This window comes from Anas platyrhynchos, chromosome 9, assembly GCF_047663525.1.
Source record: "Anas platyrhynchos isolate ZD024472 breed Pekin duck chromosome 9, IASCAAS_PekinDuck_T2T, whole genome shotgun sequence".
In the NCBI taxonomy this organism is placed as follows: domain Eukaryota; kingdom Metazoa; phylum Chordata; class Aves; order Anseriformes; family Anatidae; genus Anas; species Anas platyrhynchos.
Genome location: NC_092595.1, coordinates 11,429,747 through 11,452,796, shown reverse-complemented (window position 1 = coordinate 11,452,796; position 23,050 = coordinate 11,429,747). Strand labels below are relative to the sequence as shown.

The following is a 23,050-nucleotide window of genomic DNA, read 5'->3' as shown; positions in this document are numbered from 1 at the left end:
AGGAAAACAATAGCAAGCCCTGTTATCAGCACAAAGGAGGATCAGTTTGGAATTACCATACCTGTAACGTGGGCAGCCCACTGCTCTGAGGGTTCCCATTCACCCTGTTGTTCAGCCCTGAATTTACTCACAACATTCCTGAAAAAAAAAAAAAAAAAAAAAAAAAAAGAATGAAGGGCATTCCAGCCAGAAGTGTGGAGCAACTGAGAGAGCTGGCACCCTCTGAACAATAATCTTAGCACAGACTTTGCCTAAAACCTGGGAAATATTCTGGCAGTGGAAACTGATGGCTTTTGAAGCAGGAAAAATAAATAAATAAATAAATAAAATAAAATAAAATAAAATATAAAATAAAATAAAATAAAATAAAATAAAATAAAATAAAATAAAATAAAATAAAATAAAATAAAATAAAATAAAATAAAATAAAATACAACAAAGCAACATATGGGGAGGGGTATCTGAGCACTGGGAACAGAAAAGGGGGAGCTTCAGCTTGAACACAGCGGCTGCACAAGGGTAAAGAGGTGATGGATGTGACCCTGGGGTGATATTCCCCTGTATAGGAGTTGAGACTGTTTCTATCCATTTCAAACATAAGGCAGTGATGAACCATGGAGGCACCAGTGGACATTTTTTGAACAGGAAGGTTTGGAGATGATGGCAAATATCCTGATGCTACCCAGCATCGTCACTCAGGCACGCACGTCCTTGGGTAGCTGGGCTGGGGAGGAAATATCTCTTGGAAGCCCTCAGCTTGTTGTTTAGGTTAAGTACATGCAAGCCCTAAGTGTCTGAGTTTACTGCTCCCAAGGATAATATTGCTGAATTTCAGAAAGCTGGGTGGGACTCGGGCATTGGCAATCAGGCCTTGAGGACTGAGCTGAGAAAAAGGTGGCAGTCTGGTGAATTTTAGGGGTGCCCCAGGAGCTTCAGAAGCACCACGCACAGCAAACATCGCTTAACGAAAGGTCCAGAAATCTCTTAAAAGCACCTTAGGGCCCTCGGGTCCCTACCCCAAGGGCTGCAAATCTTCGGTGGCCTGGGCCTTTGTGGAGTGTCACCTCAGGGTGACAGGCCACTCTGTGGGTAGGTGCAGTGATGGAGCAGAGCCCACGCAGGCGGCTGGGGGCTCGGTTGTCAGCACGGCAGCACAGGTGCCAGTATCTGCAGCAGCCATCTAGGCTCCTGTCGTTATCGATGGGGAGAAACCTGAAGGAAGGTGTGATTCACCCAACCCAGCCGGCTGGCAGCGCCCCTGTGCCATCCCCCATGCAAAGCCTGTCACCTGCAGGGGTGATCCCTTGGCACCTGGAAGTGGGAACGGGCTTGTGTCACCCTTATCCGCGCCATCGCGGCTGTGCCTCGTGATTCTCCACCTGGCAGAGGAGCTGAGAGCTGCACCAGGTGTGATTCATGGGCTCTGCAGCTTGTTGTGCCACCACGGGGGTGAGCCCTGGGGCGGCTATTAGCAATAGCTTATATAAAACACCAGGTTGGGTGGGTATCAAGCACTTAGGAGCTGAGATATGTTGCAGGAGGGGGGTGTTTGGGAGCTCCCATCCCCTGGTAGGGATGCCCAGTGCCCCTGCCTAATGCTGACCTGAGCTCTGAAGCTGGATGGTGGCGAGCTGAGGTAATGTGCCCTGCCAGAGGGCTTCCCCCTGTGTGGGGAGCAGGTTCTTGTTCCTCCTTGGCAGGCTTATCTTGAGAGATAACCAAGCCAGCAGGAAAGGACTTGTGATGAGGAGGAGGAGGTGGTGGTGGGGTGATCTGTGGAAAGGAGGAGGTGGGCCAGGATGTGCAGGAGGGGCAGGGTGCTGGGGGGATGAGGCTGATGAAGGTGTAGGGTGAGAAGGTGGAAGCAGAGAATGGGGATGATGTAGGAGCCAGCCCTGATGTCTTGTCCTTCTGTGGCAGGTGGCAATGTGCTGTCCTCTGTAACTCAGGATGTGCGGAGAGACAGAGCACAGCCAGGCTAAGAGAAGCTGGATGAGGCATAGAGCTCCTGCTGCCACCCAGGGGATCCTGGCAGAGCCCCGTGGAGCTTGGTGAGCCTGGAGAATGGGGCCTGGGTGAGTTGGTCCCATGGGAGCCCAGCAAAGCCAAAGAGCCAGTTTGTGCCCAGCTCTGCACTGGTTAAAATCAGCTCTGTTCTCAGGGAGAAAAGAAAAGAAAAAAAAAAAAAAAAAACAACAAACTGATAGATACACAGCTGGCTGACTTATTTACCTTCCAACCCTGGCCAGCACTGACATGCTTTATACAGCCAGGCCCCAATCCAGCAAGAGGGGGAGTGCTTGGGAATGTCGTGGTGAGGACACAGGAGGATTTATTGCTGTTAGTAATGGGGGCTGCGGGGTCACCTGAGCTGAGGTCGTCTCCCAGATCCTTTTCTCCCTTGCCAAGAGAGGCTTGCCTTCTCTGGCTTCCCAGAGAGCAGGATGCTGCTGAGCCTGGGAAGTGAGCCCTGGGGTAGGACTCGTACCTTGGGGGTGCTCGGTGAAGGAATGAGCAGGGCTGTGTGTATGCTCCGTATGGCTGAGCACTTCTGTCCTCCTCTTTGTGCATCCCCACCTGTCCTGGCCGCTCCCAAACTTCACAACAGCAAGAAAAAGTCAGGAGATCTTTTTCATGTAAAAGAAGGCTGATGCCTGACCTGGGAGGGGAGCACAGAGGAGGGCTGCTTTCTGTTGCAATGGATTAGAAAGACTTGAAGCACTTTACTAAGGCAGCAGAGTGCTCCCCAGGAACCCCCTTACATTAACCCCCTGCACTGACACCCAGGTAGCTGAAGCTGAGCATCTTCTACCTCGCACCCCCATCCCTGCTCACTTGCTGATTTTTTTCATTATTATTATTTTATTTTCCATGCCAGGCTTGCAGGAACCTGCTGCTGCTCCTTGCTGCCTCGGGGATGAGTTCAGCTTCCAGCGCTGCCGCTTCCAAAGCAGAGCCGAGAGCGCAGCCAGCCGAGCGCCCGCGGAGCTGCAGCCGCCGGGGCGCCGCTCCCTTCCCGGGGTGCGCGGAGCAGGCGTGGGAAAGCGCTTTTATTTTAATTAAATAGCTTTTCCTCAAAGTTCATAGACCGTTTCACGGCGATAAGTGGAATTCAGCTTTTTTTTTTTTTTTTTTTTTTTTTTTTCCCCTCGTAGGAACATTTCCACGATTCATGAGGGAGGCTTTTCCTGGAAGGGACTGAAAGCGGTGGTGAGGCTGTCAGGGTCCCCCACAGCCCGAGTCGGTGGATAGGGTCAGCCTTTCTGGGTCAGTGAGTATTCAATAGTTATGCTAATCGAAGAGCTTGGCAAGGCTGAGGCTGCCTCTACAGCTCCCTGTGGTGGTAGCTTTGCTCCTTGCTTTAAACCGTGCAGAGCTCTCATTGCCGAAGCAAAAGCCCCAGCGCTTGGATTTGGGGCTGCTGCTGTGGGGGCTTTTCCTGCTGGCAGGGCATCTTTTCACATTCACACTACCGGGTTTTCTCTCTCATACTAGTTAGGAAACAGTACCAAAGCATCACCAGAGCCCTCCATGTGAAACAGTCACTGCACAACATGGGGCCCTGAGCTTCCTATGTCAAAGTCTGTGGCCAAGTCAGGGTCCCCCTGCTGTGCCCACCCAGGCACAGTGGGTGCTCTCTGCAGCTGCTGTTCTCACAGCTCTGTCCCCAGGTGCTGAGCCCATGGTGTGGGCTTCCTTGCTGGCTGTGTTAGTCAGAGCAAGGCTTGCACACCCTGCTGCTGTCTGGGCTGTTCTAGGGAGTTTCTGCCCTCGTTGCAACACAAGGGTGCTGCTCCCCTGGCTGTCCCGCTGTCTGCACAGTTTGCTTCACCCTCCAGGCTCTTTGAACTGGTCTCTGAGATCTTTCTTATCTTTCAAATCGTCTCAGGACAGGATTTCACTGGGACACTTAGAAGTTAATCGTCTAGCTATGAGGAGAAGAAGGGTGTGTGGTGCTGCCTTCAGCTGCTACCAGCTCCGTGCAGGGCTGTGGCTGTTTCCTCTGCACTCTGGTGGTCCTGGGCTCCTCTCTAAAGGAGAGTTGGGGGCACCCAAATAATAGGGCATCTTTTCCTGATCACTTGGTGGCTGTGATGGTGGCCCTGTGTGCTTCTGAAACCACAGCTGCAAGGTTACTGCAGTGACCCAGGAGCTGTACAGTCAGACTGGCCCTCCAGGAGAGGATACAAGGACTGAGGAAAAACTTAAAATCCTTGTCTGCATTGAAATCTGGTATTCTGATAGCAGCTGTGACTGTGGGAGCTTCTGGTCCTGCACTATTAATGACAGTACCAAGCTGGTTAACTGCAGTCTGACAAAACCGTGTGGGGCTTGCATGTGCACTTCATGCCCTGTTTGCTGTGTTGTGAAAGGCACCTGCTCTGAGATGTCTGCGGGTGGGCATGTCAGGATGCTGGAAACTACCTAGGATGGAGGTGGCTCCTCTGCCCAGGGCTGACTCACTGTCAGGTAAGATTACACACAGCCTGCCTTTCTTGTACAAAATTACAAGATAAACAGGAGCACTGGCCTACAAGGCTTTTAACCCAGCAGTTTTCCTCTGTACACAAAGAAACAAAGCAGACAAAATGAGCCAGAGATGGCCAATCCATCAGGCTTCAGCCCTGTTTGAAGCAAAGCAGCCTGCTGCCCATGGGATGTGTCGATCTCGTTAACCAAATGAGATGATAATGAGATAACATGATCGTGGGGTTCCTCCTGTCAGCTGGATGAGCACTTTGCAGCCCAGCTTTTCTGCCTGCACACACAGACCTTGCTCACCCACCTGCAGCAGACAGCAGTGGGGGCAGACCAGCCCCCAGCTGGGAGACTGGGCACTGCTGGAGTCTGTGCTCAGAGAAATCCCACCACCTGCCTTATATAAAATGAAGGATAATGATGTCTAAGCAGAAATTGCTTGGAGCTGTGATGGGGATTAACTAGTTAAGCCCTGCAAAGTGCTGTAGACATCTGATGTGCGATGTTAATGTCACTGTCTTCAACGCAGGTAAACAACACCCACATCGCCTGAGAACGTAAAGCAGACTGCTCTCATTAGGGCTCCCAGGAGAGTGTTTGTAACCTTTTGTGTATGTGACCTTGTCAAGGCTGATGTGACCAGCCTGTGTGAAATAAACTTATGAAATAACTGTGATCCTCTTCGTTTCTTTTAGCAGTCAAGCACCGTTCTTTTATCAGCTCATTTGTCTGACACAGAGACTAACACCTGGGGTTTCTGGCCCCTGAACCGAGCCTGGTGCTGCTTTTGGCACAGCTGGGCTGCTTTTGGCCTGGCCTCACCTGCAGGCTCCCATTTGAGATAAACCAGCAAAAAATATATATAATAATAAAAAAAACCAGCATCAATCCACAAGTCCAAGCGGTGTGGTCTGGAGCAGAGATGCCTTGGCTCCTTCCAAAACTAGGCAGGGACCAGCCCAAAGGTGAGGAGGAGGCGGCTGCAGCTCACTGGGGGAGCTGGGATGGAGCCAGCAGGGTGAGAGCAGGGCCTGGTTTTTGGGGGGGCTGCCTGAAAGCCCCGGGGGGGGTCTCAGGGAGCTGCCGGAGCAGCGGGGCCGCCAGGGGGCGGCTGGAGCCCGGCCCGCGGCTGAGTGCGGGGGGAAAGGAGGGGAAGAGGCTGAGGATGGAGCCCGCTGGTTCTGGCCCTTCCTAACCTTGCCCCTTTCTTCCTCACCCCCCCGGCTCTCTGTATTCGTGTTCCCTGCTTGCAGGCAGGGGCTGAGAGGCAGAACGGGGCTTTGTGCCCTGCTAAACCCCTTTAAGCTGGCATTTGTCAACAAAAGGTGTGATTTTGCTCCAAAAGTGCATTTTCTGCTTCTTCAATCCAGCCAGGCTACTTTGTCCCCAGCTGATGCTGACTGGCTCTGTGGAGGGGCTGCCGGCTGTAATTTTGGGCATCAGCTCTGCCCTGCAGGTGATAGAGCCTTTCTGCCCCTTTTGTCCTGCGTTTGGCCCTCCTCGTGCAGTGTCCAGCTCTGGTACACAAGAACTATGCACACTTAATCCCTACCCTTACACCGAGGTCATTTTCCTCTCCACATTTTCCCATTAGAGCAAGAGTGAGGGGCTGGAGGCATTTCCCCCTGCTGTATGACTGCTTTGGCAGGATGGAGCAGCGCTGGGTGGGATGCCTGCTTGCGAAAATTCAGGAATGGGTTCTTACCATGGCTGCTGGGCTCTGGTCTTGTATTTCTGAACCAATTTTTTTGGTCTTGTATTTTTCTTGTATTTCATGTGTCAGGGAGTGTTGCTGGGGGTGCCAGGGGTGCAGTTCTGCATCAGGCTGCCTGGAGCACGCTGGCCTTGTCTGGTTCCTGCAGCTCCATCTCAGAGGTGCCCTTCATGAACAGACCACACGAAACCTGCATCTCCCTAAGGGCCTGATCCAGCAAACCTGTGCTGTGCCTATGGAAATAAGCTATTCTGTTCAGCAGGGCTACAAGCTGGAGCAGAGCCTTACAGGAGAGCCAGAAAAAACAGGCAAGGGTAATGAGACTAATTCCCTTCTCTTCCTGCACAGGGACCATCCATCTGGCAGGAAAGCCAGCTAAGAGCTTGTCCCCCTTTTTCCTCCAGTGCATGCTGCTCCTCCAGCTAAGCAGCTGCCACTGCTTGTGGCACCAAGCTATAGGAGGGTAAAATACTCACAAATTACGAATGCTTACCCTGAGGGTGCATTTTGCTGCTGTTACAGGGTGCTGTAACTTCCTTCTCCCCCCTCGCACCCATCATAGCTGTGAGACTCGGGGCGAGGTGAGTGGGAAGCCTTCAAACTCCCTGGGCAGATGTAGAAATCATAATATTGAATAATACCCTCAAAGCTGACCCAAGCCAAGGGTTGTTCCACGTGCATGCAGCAGGCAGAAGAAGATGGCCTTAGCTTTTGGCACGCTTGAGGCCAAATGCTGATTTATTTATGGCAGTTCTCCAATCAACTGGAGTAAACCAGGATTTAGGCTGAGACACACAATCTCACTAATGTTTCACATAACTGTACTTATTATTGCAACACGATGGTCTTATTAGTGGTTGGAAGGCCTCAGAAATGTGCAGAACACATGCAGGTAATTTGGGGTTTCCAGTTTTGGGAATGTTTGTGCCCATTGAAGTCAATGGGAAAGCTACCACTGCTTCCAGCGGGTGCTGGAACGCCTCTGATCTGTTGGCTGAACAAATCCGACTGCCTTAATGAGTAGAGGAGGGCTGAGGTTTTCCACTAGGGAAAATAATCAGTAGCAGTCAGCTCTGGAAAGGGTTGTATTATCACCTAGCTGTCTTCCATGAAAAGAAAAGAAAAAAGAAAAGAAGGAAGGAAGGAAGGAAGGAAGGAAGGAAGGAATAGGGGAAAGGAGTCAAATAAATATATTTTTTTTTCTTATAAGCTCTGGGTGTTCAGGGTGCTGTGAGTCCCCTTACAGCAATGATTCGTTTGGGATTTGGTGTGTTTCTCTTCCTGTGCTTATTGTTGGTGTGGTACAACATGGTTCAAACCTTGGGTCTGAAGCATTATGCAAAGCTCAGCCCCACAGCATCTCACATGCTACTAGACCATGCAGGGCTTTTCCCTGAAAAGGGCTGGCTCCATTCTCCTCTGGATGAGAGGTGACTTTTTGTTTGCAATGACAGCTTTTCTGTCCCAGCTCAGTGAAGCAAACATGATTTTGAGAGGTACCTGGCTTCCTTCTCTTTCCCCCCACTCTTTTTTTTTTCTTCTTTTTGTCAAGGAAAGTGGCCCCTGCATAGCATGAGGCCGATTTGCTGCCTCCTGTGGCACTGTGAGGTGTCAAAGGGCAACCTATGTTGGGATGGGATGTTCCCAGGACAGACAGAGAATTTTAGACCAGTTACAGAAATATCTCGGTAAGGAAATGTTTATCCATGAGACATCACGGGCTCTTTAAAGAACTCATGAAAGAAATTGTCTTTTGAGATTTTTACTTGGTGAACTTCACATTTTTTGAATGCAGGAATAGGTGATGGAAAAGCCCCTTTCTACTATCGAACCCTAGTAACCGCCCCCAGCCAGAGGGGTGTTTTTCCTATAGCGTGTTTTCCCTTTTTATTGTGTTATTTCATCACTTTAATAACCCTTGCTTGCATTTTTTCACCTCACAGCTACAGAAAGTGACTTCAGCTGCAGCTGTCCTGCAGCCAAACTGATGTGCTCCGTGGAGGAGGCATCCTGTGGGTGACCTTGCGGTGACTCCTCCGGGTGCCTCACAGTAACCTATAGACACCGATGCTGTAAAAAAAAAAGGGTTTGTGAGAGGTATAAATACAAACACCATGAGATCACATATTCCGAACTATAACTGAATGCAGACTGTTGGAAGAAAATCGACTCAAAGTCCTCCTGGAAAAAGCTGTCAGGCACTTCATAAATTTTTCCAAAACCCCAAATGTGCCATGCATCAAACAGGCTTCTTTCTGGAAGTGGTGCTGTGAACCCCATGATGCCTGGACATTAGTTTGAATACTTGTGATCCATGCAGGATGGGGAAGGGGAAAGGGAATGGGAAGGGCATTCTCCATCCCTCTGCCCTCATGGTGTCCTGAGATTCCCTTGCCCAGGGAATAACACCCAGCCTGGTTACTTGCAGATTGTTCCTGCAGAAACACTGGTGATATGGGGTGGATTAAGATGGCACATCTAACCCAGTGCTGATCCTGGGTAATTAAGAGGCAAACTGGGAAGAAGAATCTGGGCTAAAAACACTGTTGAACTTTGTGGATTCAGCTCCCAGTGGATGTGGGACTCACGCATGCACCTACCCATTAGTTTAATTCTTGCTTTCTCCAGACTTCTAGGCAAGCCAGAGTGAGGACAGTCCAAGCAAGACTCCAAACTGCTCATTACCCTTGCTCTGGAGCCATCACCCTTCAGATTTCAGTGGAGATTAACCATCCTGGCAGATGCACCTGCTTGCAGTCAGAATAGCCGACATCTGCTGTGCGAATGCTTTTATGGCAGTTAACCCGGCTATAAAAGGTGCAGAGCAATGACAATTGCAGCGTGGCCACATGGATCTCCGAGCACTTTACCTTATCTTTATCTTACCCTTGAGACCTCTTAGGGGTTTATTGGTGTCTGCTGATGTTGCATAAAAAGCCTGGAGCAAGCAATCAAAAAGAATTATGAGTTTAATTAAAAACCACCATAACCATTCAGCTGGCCATAATGATGCTATCCGACCTGGAGTTTGTGCAGCGTTTAAACACTTGCTTTTTCAAACGAGTAAAAATGGTCAGGAGTTGTTTTACATTTCAGGGGGGAAACGGGACATCCAGTTCTCCAGCCCCTGTCATTCCAGCACAAAGGAAGGGCATCTCCCATCACACCAGAGCCGGGCACGGGGCCACCCTGGCACAGCCCCAGCCAGGACTGGTGCCCAGCTCCGCGTGCTGCACACCAGCCTCTGCCACGCTGCCTTTATTCTCCCTCTTCTTGCCTGTTGCTCTTTCATTATTCACTAAGCAAGGACTGGGTGCTGAGAAAAGAAAGTTTGTACTGCTATCCTGCCCCTCTTAGGCCAGTAAATAGATGTTGGTGTTGAAAATAATCCATCCGGGCTGCTGTTTAGGGCTGGAAGGGCAGAAAACAGTGGCTGCACAGAGGTTTCACCCTGCTCGTCAGGGCTCTGTCCCAGAGAGGGAAAGCAGTATGGGAATATTTGCCTTGGGAGGGCTGCCAGAGCTTGGTCTGCAGGACGCTGGACCTGCAGATGACTGCAGCATTGCCCCTATAGCACCACAGGCACAGAGCAGGGGCTGGGAGCCCACCTACGCCTATGGGCAGCACCTCCCAGCAGAAAACCTCTCTCGGCATCTCCGTCAAGCACTTTGAGCTAAGGGTTTCCATGAGGGCTGTCTGCCTCAGGCATTTCTGTGTTTTTGGAAACTTTCAGCTGTAATTGTCCTATTCTCTGTGGCTAAGATTTGGGAAACATGCGTAGTTTTGAGCATTCTTGTCTTTGGTTTGTTGAGAAAACAAAGTGCTGCCCAAGCCTGGAGGTTTGGCAGGACATGTCCACCTTGAGAGGGAGATTTGCTGTAACTTTGACTGGGTTACAGATGTCTGAAAACCTTCTGGTAACACTTGCTCAGGAGGGCGATGACGCCTCTGGATGCTGAGGGCTCACTGATCCAGCTGACGTTAATAGAAATTGTACCCTAGACATACAAAGTATGGCATGCCCTGAAAAAAAAAAAAAAAAAAAAAAAACAAAACAGCGTATTGATGTCTCAGAATGACTGCCAAAATTTGCTTTTCTCCAAGCCATGATGAAGCCACTTATTTGTGGTTTGCCTTTGGTACCCCTGGTTCTCTGACCTCCCTAGTGTTAATTCTGGGGTTCTCAGAGGTCCTCTGCCTCTTTCAGAAACCTGTTCAGGCTCAACCTTCACGTCCCTCCACCCCTACAGACTGGTGGGGTGGTGGAGGTTTCTCTGGTTTGTTTTTCGTCATGAACACATGACTCCAGATTGCAAATCTTTTTTCCACCTTCTCCACAGTCAGGCCAAGCTTTGAGTAAGTTCACATTCAGTCCACAGAGAGCCTGTGCAGAGTTATATGTTACTGTAGAAGCCATGCAAAAACTTTTTTTTTTTTTTTAGCACAGATGCAGGTAATATCACACCAATTTGTTTCCAATTAGAAACAGCATTTAGCACCTGCAATGCTCAGAATGCTGCTCAAATGTTACCAGACTCTTAGGAAAGAGGCTCTACTGAGGTGAAAGGCTTCTGTAGAGACCTGGCCCTGAGGCAGTGTCCTCTACCTGCAGGCTCTGGTGTGCTTCAGCCTCCTCTAGCATGACTGTGATCTCCCTCATCCCTGCCTAATCACAGTGTGTGTGGTATAGAGAGCAGCAGCCCTCAGGTAGGAGTTGTTGATTGGGTCAACCCCATTGCAATGCCTTTACTTGTCCTTACAGAGTCTGGAAGATCTGTGTTTCCCTTTGTGGTAAAGCCATATTGAATGTTGACTGTTTAAGATTTGGCGTATGCTGGCTATACTAATGTGTTAGATTTCTTCCTAAAAATATTCCTAAAAAGGTTTTGCTTTCCCTTGTTCGATGTCCCTAGCATGTGCATTTAAATAACACCCAGAGGCCAGTCCCTTTGTGTGCCCTTAGGCAAAATACTGCTCTCCAGCTTGCTGTTGTCTTGTGAAACCAGACCTAATTGTGGGCACAAGGAGCTGCGTACTGGCAAAGGAGGAAAAAAGAAGAGCTGAGAGGTTTATAAGACACATAGCATGGATGGAGGTGTGGGCATAGAAGGCAGCCGCCTATATTTGTGGGTGCTCACCCAGGCAGTTGCCTCTCAATACGAGGAGATGCAGCACCTTAGCTCCTAAATGCAAGGATTTATTGTAGCCTTGTCAGATAGTGAATGCCACTGAAATCTATCTGTCTCTAGCTTTTCTGTATAAAGCACAGCAGAAACACAGAAATATAGCAAACCTACAGAGAGGTGAAGTTCTGGCAGCAGCAGCTGGCTTCCCTGATATTTGGGACAAGTTCTGAGTACTTTTGCAATGACCCTGCTCTGTGTTTGGGGCAGAAAGATCTTGGTCTTGGCGTAGCTTTTGAGCTGGACACATGCAAGCCTCAAATGATGTTTTCTTGAGCACAGAAACTTGCTCTGTTAACTTGGAAATGTTCACGTGTGCGAAGTTGGGGGGGGGGGGTAGTGGAGGGGAGTCTGACTTGTTGTGATGTTTTGTGATTGAAAAAGTGGACACAGAGCTAAAGGAAAAAGGTTCCATTTTCTCATGGCCAAGCCTCGCTGGTGAAAATCCAACAAAATCAGTGATGTTTGGCCCAAAGCGTGAACGTGTTGGCATAAGCATGAAATGAAGCATCCAAACACTCATAGATGACTTATAGGAATTCCTATTGCATTTATTCCCATATCCTCTAGCTGCCCAAACTCCATTCACACCAGGGGAACACAAATTGTCCTTCTTTTTCCTAAGCACTGAACCTGGGGGAGACATCAGACTGAGCAGATGTTATCCACAGATGCCCAGGGGAACAGACTTAAATATTAAAGGGTTTTCCTCAACATAAACGTGCTAGCTCAGCCCCAGAACTCTGGAAAACCAAACACCTCTTTTGGGCTCCTTTAGTAAGTAGCGTTTCCCCTTGCGGAAGCACAAAGGAAGTGTTTAAAAGAAAGTGGAAGTGGCTGAGCGCCTGCCTGAGGATGCGAAGTAACAAATGAATTCTTTGTTTTGCTTTGCTTGCCTGCACAGCCTTTGCTTCACCCAGTAAAGTCTCTTTATCTCAACCCATGAGTCCTCATGCTTTTACTTTTCCAATTCTCTCCCCCATCCAGCCTGAGGAAAGTAAGCAAGTGGCTGTGTAGGGCTGAGCTGCCTCCTGGATGAACTCGTAATAGTCCTTTTTGGTGCCCAGTGTGGGGCTTGAAGGGTTTGAAATGGAGACAGATTTGACTGGGGTGTGCTAGACCAAACGTATGGGTGTTGTGGCTGTTAGCTGCTCATCAGCAGGCTGCTGTGCTTGCCACAAGCTTGCTTACATTACTGTGTGTCAGAGTCCTGATGCAAATAGCATCCCTCAGCACTGCCAGGCCCCTGGCAGGCAGATCAAGCTGCTCTCAGGGCAAGTCAGAGAAAATCCCCTGACGTCCCTACTCAGCAGCCAGGCTCCGGCCAATGCGCTCCAAGCCGTTCTGGTCGGATGGCTGGTGCAGAGGGAGAAAAGTTTCCCAGGCATGACTCACAAATTCCTGGTGATGAATATGCTGAGGTCTGTCTGAGATGAGGTCAGCTTTCACGGAGGATGAATGCTGCAGAGGAGGGTTAGCTGCTGGCTTGGGCTGCATCCCGTGTGTGGAAAAGGCACCAGCAAAGTCCAGCACAGACGTGCATCCCTTTCCAAAGGCTGAGCACACACAAAAAAACCCTGTTGGCTTCTCTTTTGCCATCTCTCCCTACTGGATGAATATCTTCAAACTTATCTAGAAGCAAAAATATCAGCAGTTCCTTGGGATTTGGTCAGTGCCTACAGTTTATGGATATACTTATGGACAGAGAAAGAAACAGGCATAAAAACAAGGAAACGCTGCAGGCAGCACTGACATCAGACTTGCTTTGATTTTGGCTTTCAAGGTGATTTTCCAAATTTTGTTTTGTTCAGTAGTTGAAACTTTTTTTTTTATTATTACTCACAGCATATTGGATGTCCCTGTTCTTGTTGTTTTGACTTCTAGGTATTTGTGAGTTTTATAGGGTTTTGTGTTTGTTTAAGCAATTATTGCCCACCAGATCGAAAGATAATGGGACACTGTAGCCATGCCAAGTGTTTTTATGCTTCAATAAAACAACACGCAATTTACACAAGGCAATAAAACAGTACCCTGTGTCCCCAGTGAAGAAACACAAAGCAATGTTTGAAATGTCTAGCTCTGAAAATAAATCCACCCTTGCTCAATGCACTCCATAAAATTAACTAGGCACAAAATCCCCCTTGCGCTCCCCTTTTCCCAGAAGTTTGGAAAATTAGCACGAGATGTGCTTGAAAGTCCTGTAACATACCTTGCTGTCTGCAAAACAGGAGACCGGTTATTCATTAAGTCTACAAAAGGAACATAAGTTTGATCACATACCCCATTATCACTGATTTCCTCTCTTTGGGTCCTCTTGCTTTTAGTGTCCTGCCTAGTTGCACAATAGGATGGAGCCCCTCAGGCATCATGATGTGCCTCTTTACCCAATTTGCTGTGGGTCTCTAACATTTGTCCTGCCATCTGTCTTCCAAACTGATCTGCTGCCATCTCTGCCCAATGGCTGAGAGCATCCACGAGCTGTCAGTGGCCTCTCATTGCATTGCTTGCTTCTTCCATTGTGGCAAAGGAGATTTGGAGTCCACCCAAGTCACAGTGGGCATTTGCATCCCACAGATACTTGTATTAGCAGGGAAGAGCCCCGTTCCCTCAGAAGTGTGCTGCTATGCCTTGCCTCAGCTGTAGTCTTGACCTTCAAAAGAACACCTGGAGCTTCACCTGGAAGAGTGAGGGACTCCTGGCCATGAGGATGCTCTGTCCTGCCCTTCAGGGACTACACACAGAAAATATCTCAATTTCTCTCTGGTCTACGTGGCAAGAGGAGAGCTGACCCAAAATGAGGCATGGAAACCCTCTTGCTCTTGGTAGAAAAAGGTTTCTCCTAGTTGTTCCTTGGGAAATGCCACAATGAAACCTAAACTCTTCCTGCTTCCTATATGCAGTGATTTGCAGCGTTGGTGTTGCTGTTGGTAGTGCATTAGGGGCACCACTGGTCAACAAAGACCCAACTTTACCTTTGCAGAAGCCAACTGAACTGAGACCCTGAAGCACAGGATGGCAAAAGGCACAGTAGAAAATGGTGGCAATGCTGCCCTTCCCCAGAGCTGTAAGCCAGTGGGGAAACGCTCTCCAGGGCTGGTCAGGGTGCCCATTTCAAAAAACATTGAACCCAGCATTTCGAAGCATGTATAATCATAGAATCACTAAGGTTGGGAAAGAACACCAAGATCATATGGTCCAACCATCCCCATACCACTGGTATCACCCACTAAACCCTGCCCAAAAAAATTAAAAATGCACGCAGTAATTCATGCCAGCAATAGCCCTGTTGGCACAAGTCACCCCAAGATCAGCATCCAGCTGTGGCCATGGACATTCTGAGTTGCTTTTTAAGGCTGCATCTGCAGCCAGCTGCTGTAAACCCCTTGGGAATGCCCTGTGCTCTGCTTGGAAATGCTTTGATGACCTTTGCATGGAGCGCCCACCAGTCCCCTCAGCAGCTGCAGCTCGGTTACACTCCTGGCTGGTAAGAACTGGGGCTGCTTAAAGAAATAAATACCCAGTTTGGCTGGCTGAAAAGCGAGGTTCACAGCAATCTTTCCTGACAAAAGATAAGGTCAGAATCTTCTTAAGCTGAAATTCACCCTGGCACAAAGGTTAAACCCTTCACATACCTCCTTTGCCATTAAAATCCCGCTTCTCGTGAAAAACCTCCCTCCTCCCTCCATAAAGCATCCAGCTCTCTTGAACCACCCAATTGTCAGTGGATGATGGATTAACATAGCAAAAGGTTGCTGAAGCTTTTAGCTCTCCTTCTCTGGGCATCTACTTCAAACAACACCCTTGGCCTGGCACGCTGAGCAGACTTCACTCCTAATCCTGAAGGCTTGGCCAGGGGGATGCCTGGGAGACCAGATCACTGTTCACTGCAGAAATTACAGGGGTCAAAGAAGTAACCACACTTTAATTTCTAACAGCTGAGATTTTCAATGCAGGGAGCAGATACAAAAGCAGCACTGTCTATAGCTTGCTTGTTTTTTTTTTTTCTTTTTTTTTTTTTCACTAGAAGCTATATTACAGAAACTAGAAAATGAAGGAAAACAGAGCCCCTGCTACTGTACTCAGAGATCTTGTCCCCCTGGCTTCCCTCCTGAATCTCTCTTTGGACAAGTCCCAAAGGTAATGCAATCTGGGAGAGAGGGAGCAAATGTGCACTGGGGTCTATTTTTAATGATTGCAGTTAGGCAGAGATCTGCTCCACCACTGCCCCCATCCATCCCCAGCCAAAAAGGGTTGTAGAGAAACTCCTGAAGTTGTAGCAAATGCCCTGTCCTGCGCAACCCTGGCTGCTGCGGTGCTGTGCTTCAGTGTCTGGCTGAGCAAAGGGTTTCCCATGTGAGGTCTCAGGGAGGACGGGCGGCATTGACAGACCTTCTACACAGCTCCCTGTGTGTTGGGTGTTTGCTCCCTTTGAGACCTTCTCCTGCTCCCCTGGGAGAAGCAGTCACTAATGCAGCAACATCGGCTTTCCCTGAGCTCTGCGCAATGGGGAACAGAGACAATTTCCTGCTATTCAGCACTGTTTCTCTTTTGCAATTTCTTTAATTATAGGAACGCTTCAGTGAAACAGGATATTTTTTCCTCTCTACTTCATTATCATCATCTGGCTTTGCTTCTCTTGTCACATGTTCCCCAGCTGATGTTACAGTTACTCAATGCAGTGTCACCACCGGTGGCATGCTGCTGGCATCCCAGGTACTCAGTAGCTTCCAAAGGATGGAGAGGGTGGCACAGGGGACTGAAAGGCAGATTTTGAGCACCATGGCAAGTCACAGACTCTCATTCTCCTGATTCCTTTCTGCTGGGCTCCTCTGTTGGGGCTGGTCAAGGACTGGGAAGGTTCTGCTGAGAACAGAACATTCACAGCCCAACTCTGAAATGTTGGGGTTCCTCTCATTTGCAGCCAAGCCACGCAGTTGGCTTCAATGCTCCATCCCCAGAATTACACCAGGATCCCAGGAGGTCTGCACTTTACGCTGGATGTTAACAATTCTACTTCTGCTTCTTCCCCCAGGGGGAATTTCATTAATGACAGGGTTTTGCTGAGATGTCCTGGGTTGGCTGTTCCCTCCTCACATCTGGGTGGGAAGCAGGGGGCCAGCAACCTGCCTGCCTAGCAGCTGTAACAAAGTGAGTTTTACGTCTATGGCTTTAGCAGAGCATTTTAGGATTCTCTAGGATGAAAACTACTGCCATATAAAGCTAACACCTTGCAGCAAAGAAGCTTCTGCCAAATGCACTATGCAGTTTATTTGCTTTTAACCAGCCCTGGGCCTCTCCCTCTGTGTGTGCAGCACATCCGTGATCTGCCCTTTCACCACTGTGAAGACATTTTGTTCCTCTTTGAGGAGATCAAGGAACAGGTACAGAGCTGCAGAGACTTATACTGAAGCACAAGTCATTTCTTCCAGTTTCTCTTGCATTGTGGAGGATAAGATCAGCACATTGATGTTGATTTACGCCTCTTGCTTGGATTAGTCATGACCGCATCAATGTATGAGAAAGATGAGCTGTTAGAGGGAAGCCACAGGAAACTCAATACTGGTGAAAGAAATGAGCTCAATGTCTTTTATAGTCTCTCAACCTCCCCTCCTCCTGCCTTTACACCAAATCATAAAAATTAAAATCAGGAAAGCCTGGCCACACGAGATCCTCTTGTCCTGCCTGCACCAAGGGCCACTGCTGGGGCTGGCAGCACTCCCGGCTGTCCCTCTTCCAGCAAGCTCCTCCACGGCAACCCACTGCCAAATTCAGATTTAATTTCCTTGGTGGACTTTCGCTACTTCTTGGTCTTTCCACACAGATCTCTTCCCTCCTCCAGGAACATTGGGTTCCCCCTGCTACAGCTCTCTGATCCCTCCCATGGGGTTCCCCTCCCTGGGGGTCTGTTCCCCAAGCCTGGCATTTCTTCATTCTTCCCACCCTATACTGGGGGCTCAGTTGTGTGGAGAAATGCAGAGAAGGGAAATAGCCATCTTTGGGGACACAGTTACTGCTGGGCGTCTCAGAGAGAAAGGTCTGTGGGTGAAAGCTTGCTGCCTGCAGGTCGTGGTTTGGAGTGGGGTGCAGCACCTACCTGAGCTGGCCCAGCAGCCCAGAGGTTTCACAAAATCATGTTTCAGAATTTCAAATAATGAATGAGGTCAGACTAGGAATGACAAAAATAATAAATGCATCAAGGTGACCAGATAATGAATTAAAGTGTAGAAAAAATAAGCATGAGGCCATGCAAAGACAAGTATTGCCACCCAGGATTTGGGGGTACATATTTTGATTTTAGTGGGGGTTCTTATGACATTTTGCTAAAATATACAAACTGCATCAGAACAGCTCTTGTGGGGTCCTTGAGCATTTTCCCTACTATCCCTTTGGTGGCCACATCTCACTTGTATGAACTGTGGTTCTGCTGTGCCATTCATGGCAGCTCAGTCCTCTGCCAGCACAAAAAGCCACATTGCAGGCAGCACAGCTGCCAGCAGCAGAAAACCTGGGAATCAATCTCATCAGGTGCTTACTCTGAAGGATTTCATGGTCACAGACCAAAGAGAATTGTAAGGTGTTGCTAAATAACCCCAGAGCAGGTTTGCTGTGTGGTGAGTCTCCTCTATCTCCCATCTGCTTTCACACACCACCACGGGTACAGAGGACTTGTTGGAAAGAAATATCACCTCTTCCCCTCCTGGATGAAATCCTCACTCCTTGCTTCGGCAAGCCTGTCCCAGCCCCATCCGCTCCCCATGTGTGGCACCTCCTGCAGCTGCAGCCAGACTCCGGCTGTGCGTACACGCGCGCTGCGCTTAACCCATCCTCCTGGCAGTGTCACCAACTTCAGCCCAATTACACCGGCCATGAATTGGACCCTGTTCACACTGAAACTGCCACAGCTTGCAGCTGAAGTTCAGGCTGTTATACAATGAGACCATTCACACGTCTCATTAACTCTGGACTATGCATTGAAAATAACCATGCCACTTGATTCCGTAATTAAGTTTTCTCGGTTTATATCATTTATCGGTGTTTTTTCCTTTTCATAACTGCAGCTCTCTCTAAATAGGTGAAACGTTTTGTGCTGTCAGTGCAGCAAAAGTGCTATGTAGAGCACAAAATAGTAATTTCTTAGTGTTAGACTGATTGTTGTCATCTTAAATAATACAGCCCCAATTTAAACCCAAGCTCAAAGATACGGGCATGTGGCCAACACCTCTGAGACAACAGTGAGCCTGTGGTTGCGTGTTTTGCACTTTCTGAGCTTTGTTTTTATTAGTTTTTAATGTATAACGGCAGTAAAGTGCAGTCCAAGTTTCTGAGTAAGCAAAATGTACAGGCACATGGAATTTAATAAACTTATACTGCTGCCTACACATGGGAAGACACATGAGTCTTCTGCTCGTGATTTACGTTATTGTACTCCTCTGCTGAGTGCCAGCAGCGAGCCTTGTGTTGTACATGGCTGTGCTCTTGTATGAAGGCTTGGATAACAGATCCAGCACATGAGCATTTGAGAATCACAACGTGCTTGCAATCTGCAGCATGTGTTCAAAGCCTTGGGAGGCACAGTGGAGGGAGCACTGCAGAGATGGGTTAGGGAGATGGTTTTGGTCTGTGCTGCAGGAGAGAAGCAACGGTGGATTCTAGAGCACAAAACCTTTTCCAAAACAGGCATAATAAGTCATAAGACATATAATAAGTCTCACAAAACAAAGCAGAGAGATAGGCCAGACCAGGACAAAGAAAAAAAATGAGCTGCCAAGGCTGGTATTGATAATGGAGTGTGGCAGGGAGAGATGTGGACAAGCATGTGTCTTCTGACTGAGGCAAGGTAACCATCCACTGGATGCTGAAAGGGAGGATATGGGATGGCCGTTAGTGTGTGTGAGGAAGGATGCGTGGGTGAACGATGCATTTAGAGCAATGGCACTGCAGGCAAAGCTTCGTTGGCAATCATTTTGTCCATCTGCAGAGGTAATGTGGGAAGTCATAATAAAAGAAGCTGTCAGCAGCACAATAGGAGATGGACATGTCTTGAAGAAATACCTGGATAGAGGTTTGTTGGGGCAGAGGATATCACCATTTCTTGTGGCTGATTGTAGGTTATGGAAGAAAAACATGCAACATTTGATCACAGGTTGGATATGTTTGGGAGAAAAAGATGGTCTTAGCTGTTCTCAGATCTGAGCCTGGATCATATAGAAATATTTCCAAAAGTAAGATTTAAAAGGTTTAGGAGCCTAGATCATATTGCTAGAAGGAAGGAGAAGTGAAAAAGGGTTGTTGGAAACATTGAAGACCTCCAGTTCATCTGCACTGACCTCAAGTCACCAGTGACCCACCCTGAACAAGGTGTCAGGCAGGCTGAAACACAGTGGACCAAGAGGCAGGTTGGGTGTGGGGAAGCAGGTCTGTAAGCTGCCAGCAAAGAAACAACAGGTCCAACCCAGAGGAGGTGGAGTGGCCTCCCCAGCATGCATATTGCATGGTCTCACTATGCAAGAAGAGAAAATTCCTCCTTGGTCACTCATCCTTTCATCCCTCCCAAAACTAGGCTAGCTTTATGTGACCCTGATGATGGACTTTTCCTAGAAGAACAGTCCCAAAATGTGATGCACAATTATTATTGCAGCAAATCTATCTGCAATTCATTTCCTGTCATTCGCTGACATTCACAATCACTCCCACCCCTTCTCGTGTAACAAAAGAGATGGGCAGAGGGAGACAGTCTACAGAATTCAGGTCTGGATTCAGGTCTAAATCATGAAGTACTTCAGTAATGGTTTTGATGTATTCAATAAACCTCTACTTATATACACGAGGCAAGGATCAAAGCCCTTCAGTGAGGCTACGTTGTACTTTTCCATCTGATTCAAAACTCCCTCTCTCTCACTAAGGTACATGGCTGAAGAGGTCACCTGTGTTTGATTTGGGAATTATGAAGTTTGTTCATGTATTAACTAGGAAGGCAAGCCTACAAAGAAACAGAGAGGACTTGAAACATAGCTCTGCTTGTAAAATGCATGTTGAAAGGCCATTTTGAAAGGTATTATAAAATCTGCTCTTATCTTCTTGCCAAATCATCAGTGGTTTGACCCACATATCAAAGTTTTCTGGAAAAAAAAAAAAAAAAAAGGCAAAAAAAAAAAGCTTCAGATGAATTTATTTACGTAGGAAAAGGTCTTTCAAAACAACTGCACAGGGGCCAGGATCAACATCTGAACACGGGCTGAGTTGTTACATTTTTAGAATTATTCCTTTCATTAGAGGCATGAGGGCTATCTCAGGCATCTTGGGGACTGATGCAGAGTTATAGCATCCTGAACCAGTAACTGCTCAGCTGGGTGAAATCCTGCTTTCATACATGCAAGGCTTCTGAGCCCAACTCCTTTCCACACCGTTGCTGCCACTCAGGGCTCTAAAGAAGGCAAACCCATTGTGTCTACCATGCTGAATTGCTGTGGTTTACATTTTCTGCAAGCAGATGACCCCCAGACGGGGGACTACCAAACTCCTTTCTACCTGGTGCCTGCCTTTTCGTTTATGCAGTGAAGAGAGGCAGAGAAAAAAGGGTAGTGAGTTGCTCAAGTGACTGCACTGGAAGGCCCCCGAGATGCCCTGGGTTGCATGCCTTGTGTGTGCCAACTCTTGCTGAGCTGGTAGCCGTAATTAGGTAGTGATGAAGCATCAAGGTGAGGAAAAGCACAAACTGTTGTGAACAAAGAAAGTATGACCTTAGGAAGGAGGACTGCAAAGTGAGGGTAGTGGCAGACTGGTGCCAGAGTGAATAGGAGCCTATGGAGAAACCCCTTGAGGGAGTGATGCAGAATTGGGCTGCAGGATGTCAGAACTAAAATTTTTTCTTTGCTTTTTCCAAAAGATTTTTTTTTTTTTAAAGAAAGAAACATCTGGATCAGAAAATGCGGCAAGCTGAAATAAAATGTTTTGTTTCACTTCATCCAGTCAATCGTGCTCTTTCTGCATTCCTTCCTATCCAGGGCCTCAATGTTATCACTGCACAAAGAGATGTCACTGATGTGGAAAGAACGTGGAATTACATACGGCACTTCTGCAGACAAATCATTTGAGGTGCATCCTTCAGAAAGTGCAGCCAGCGAGCCAGATGCTTTGTCTGTGTTTTGGCGGACAGATCACTCCCAATCTAAATTTTCATGGTTACCAGTGGCACCTCAGTCTCATGTCTTGGCTGCAAATCCTCAAGGGACCCTTGAGAAGGTTGAAGTAGCCATATCTCAACCTCGTCTCCATTCCCCAGGAGTGCTGATAAGCCTTCCCTCTGGAAGGGCTTTATCTGGACCTGAGAGCTCATACTGCATGGGCAAGTGGTTACAGCACATACCTTTCCCATTAGAGATCTACCTTCAGTGTGTTTGGTTCCAGAAGGAAGGAGGGATACCCAAAACTTCCAAACATTTTTTTCCAATGTGCAAGAAAGCAACAAGGAAGACTGCTTTGAAATCTTTGCCAGATGGGAAAGCCCTTCCCCAAGAATCTGGAAAATCTCCAGCCACATGGGAAAAAACCTTCCCTTACATGAAGATGTTGTGAACCAGGCTCCGTAATCTGATGGATTGCCTAAAACTAGGGTGTTGAGCCCCATTTCTGTTCCCAGACACAGCAGCATAAACCAGGAACTATGTGATCAAAGCCACCAGAGCAGTAGAGGGGGGAAGCCCAGCATGACCACGAGGAACATCTGGCTTGATGCAGTAACAAGATCTACACCAAATGGGTTTCAAGCATCTCCCGTTTGCGGCTATTTCAGGCTGTTAAAGGATAGACAACTGCTATAGAGATATTTCTGAAGTGTCTGCAGTAACTATGGCCACAGTCCCTGGTGAGAGACCCTACTGAGCACAGCGCTGTATGTGCAGCCTTTGGAGTACTCAGGCTTGGAACAGCTCACAGGAAAGCATCTAATGAGATCCAGGATTTGCCCATTCACTCTCACTCAGGAAAAACTGATTTCAACCAAATTAGCTGTGTTAATATTAAAGACCTCTCGCTGACAGGTGTTCGACACTGAGATTGTTTAAAATGCCAAGTAGGACTTTTTGTGTGCGTGTGTCACTGGGCCACGCTGCCAAACGTCTCGTCACAAGAATGCCTTCAAATTCATGCAAAAATGAGTAACATTTTGGCAGGGCAGGGCTTTGCAGCACTGGAACGGAGAAACCCCGGAGGAAGCGAGACATGCACACAGCTGGGAGCCGAAAAGGCTTCAACAGCCACTCACTGTGCCCATCCCCGATGATTTATTCACAGAATTCCCAGCGGCAGGAGGCTGTCGGGGCAAGAGGGGCCAAGGGTGGAGAACCCAGCGAGAAATGATCCAAGCAGCCGCGGGAAAGGCATGGTGCGAGCCACGGGGATGCAGGGAAGCAGGGGAGGAGGTGTGGGGAAGGGCAAAACAGAAGAGAAGGAAGAGCTGCCCTGTGTGTGTGTGTGTGGATTTAAATTTCACAAAGTCATTTAATAATGATAATAATAGTAATGATGATAATATTAACAATGGTAATAACAATGATGATAATCATGATAATGAAGAAGAAGATAATGAAGAAGAAAATGATCATGATGAAGATGATGATGAAAAAGACAATGATGATGAAGAAGAAGATGATGAAGAAGAATAAGATGATGACAA

General features: G+C 48.0%; 2 long non-coding RNA genes across 7 annotated transcripts; both read left to right on the top strand.

The window, feature by feature from the left end:
* Positions 1–1,513: 1,513 nt before the first annotated feature.
* LOC106020055 (uncharacterized) lies at positions 1,514–5,148 on the top strand. Of its 6 annotated transcripts, none has more exons than XR_011811317.1 (5): positions 1,514–1,636; positions 1,921–2,051; positions 2,879–3,021; positions 3,156–3,271; positions 4,374–5,148. It is a non-coding gene; the product is annotated as an uncharacterized lncRNA (long non-coding RNA). The 6 variants fall into 6 exon arrangements; XR_011811315.1 differs by having other exon boundaries at positions 3,156–4,470; positions 5,009–5,141; XR_011811313.1 differs by having other exon boundaries at positions 3,156–5,148.
* Positions 5,149–5,377: 229 nt separating this feature from the next.
* LOC140003200 (uncharacterized) lies at positions 5,378–9,846 on the top strand. Its single transcript, XR_011811438.1, has 2 exons — positions 5,378–5,444; positions 8,137–9,846. It is a non-coding gene; the product is annotated as an uncharacterized lncRNA (long non-coding RNA).
* Positions 9,847–23,050: the final 13,204 nt, after the last annotated feature.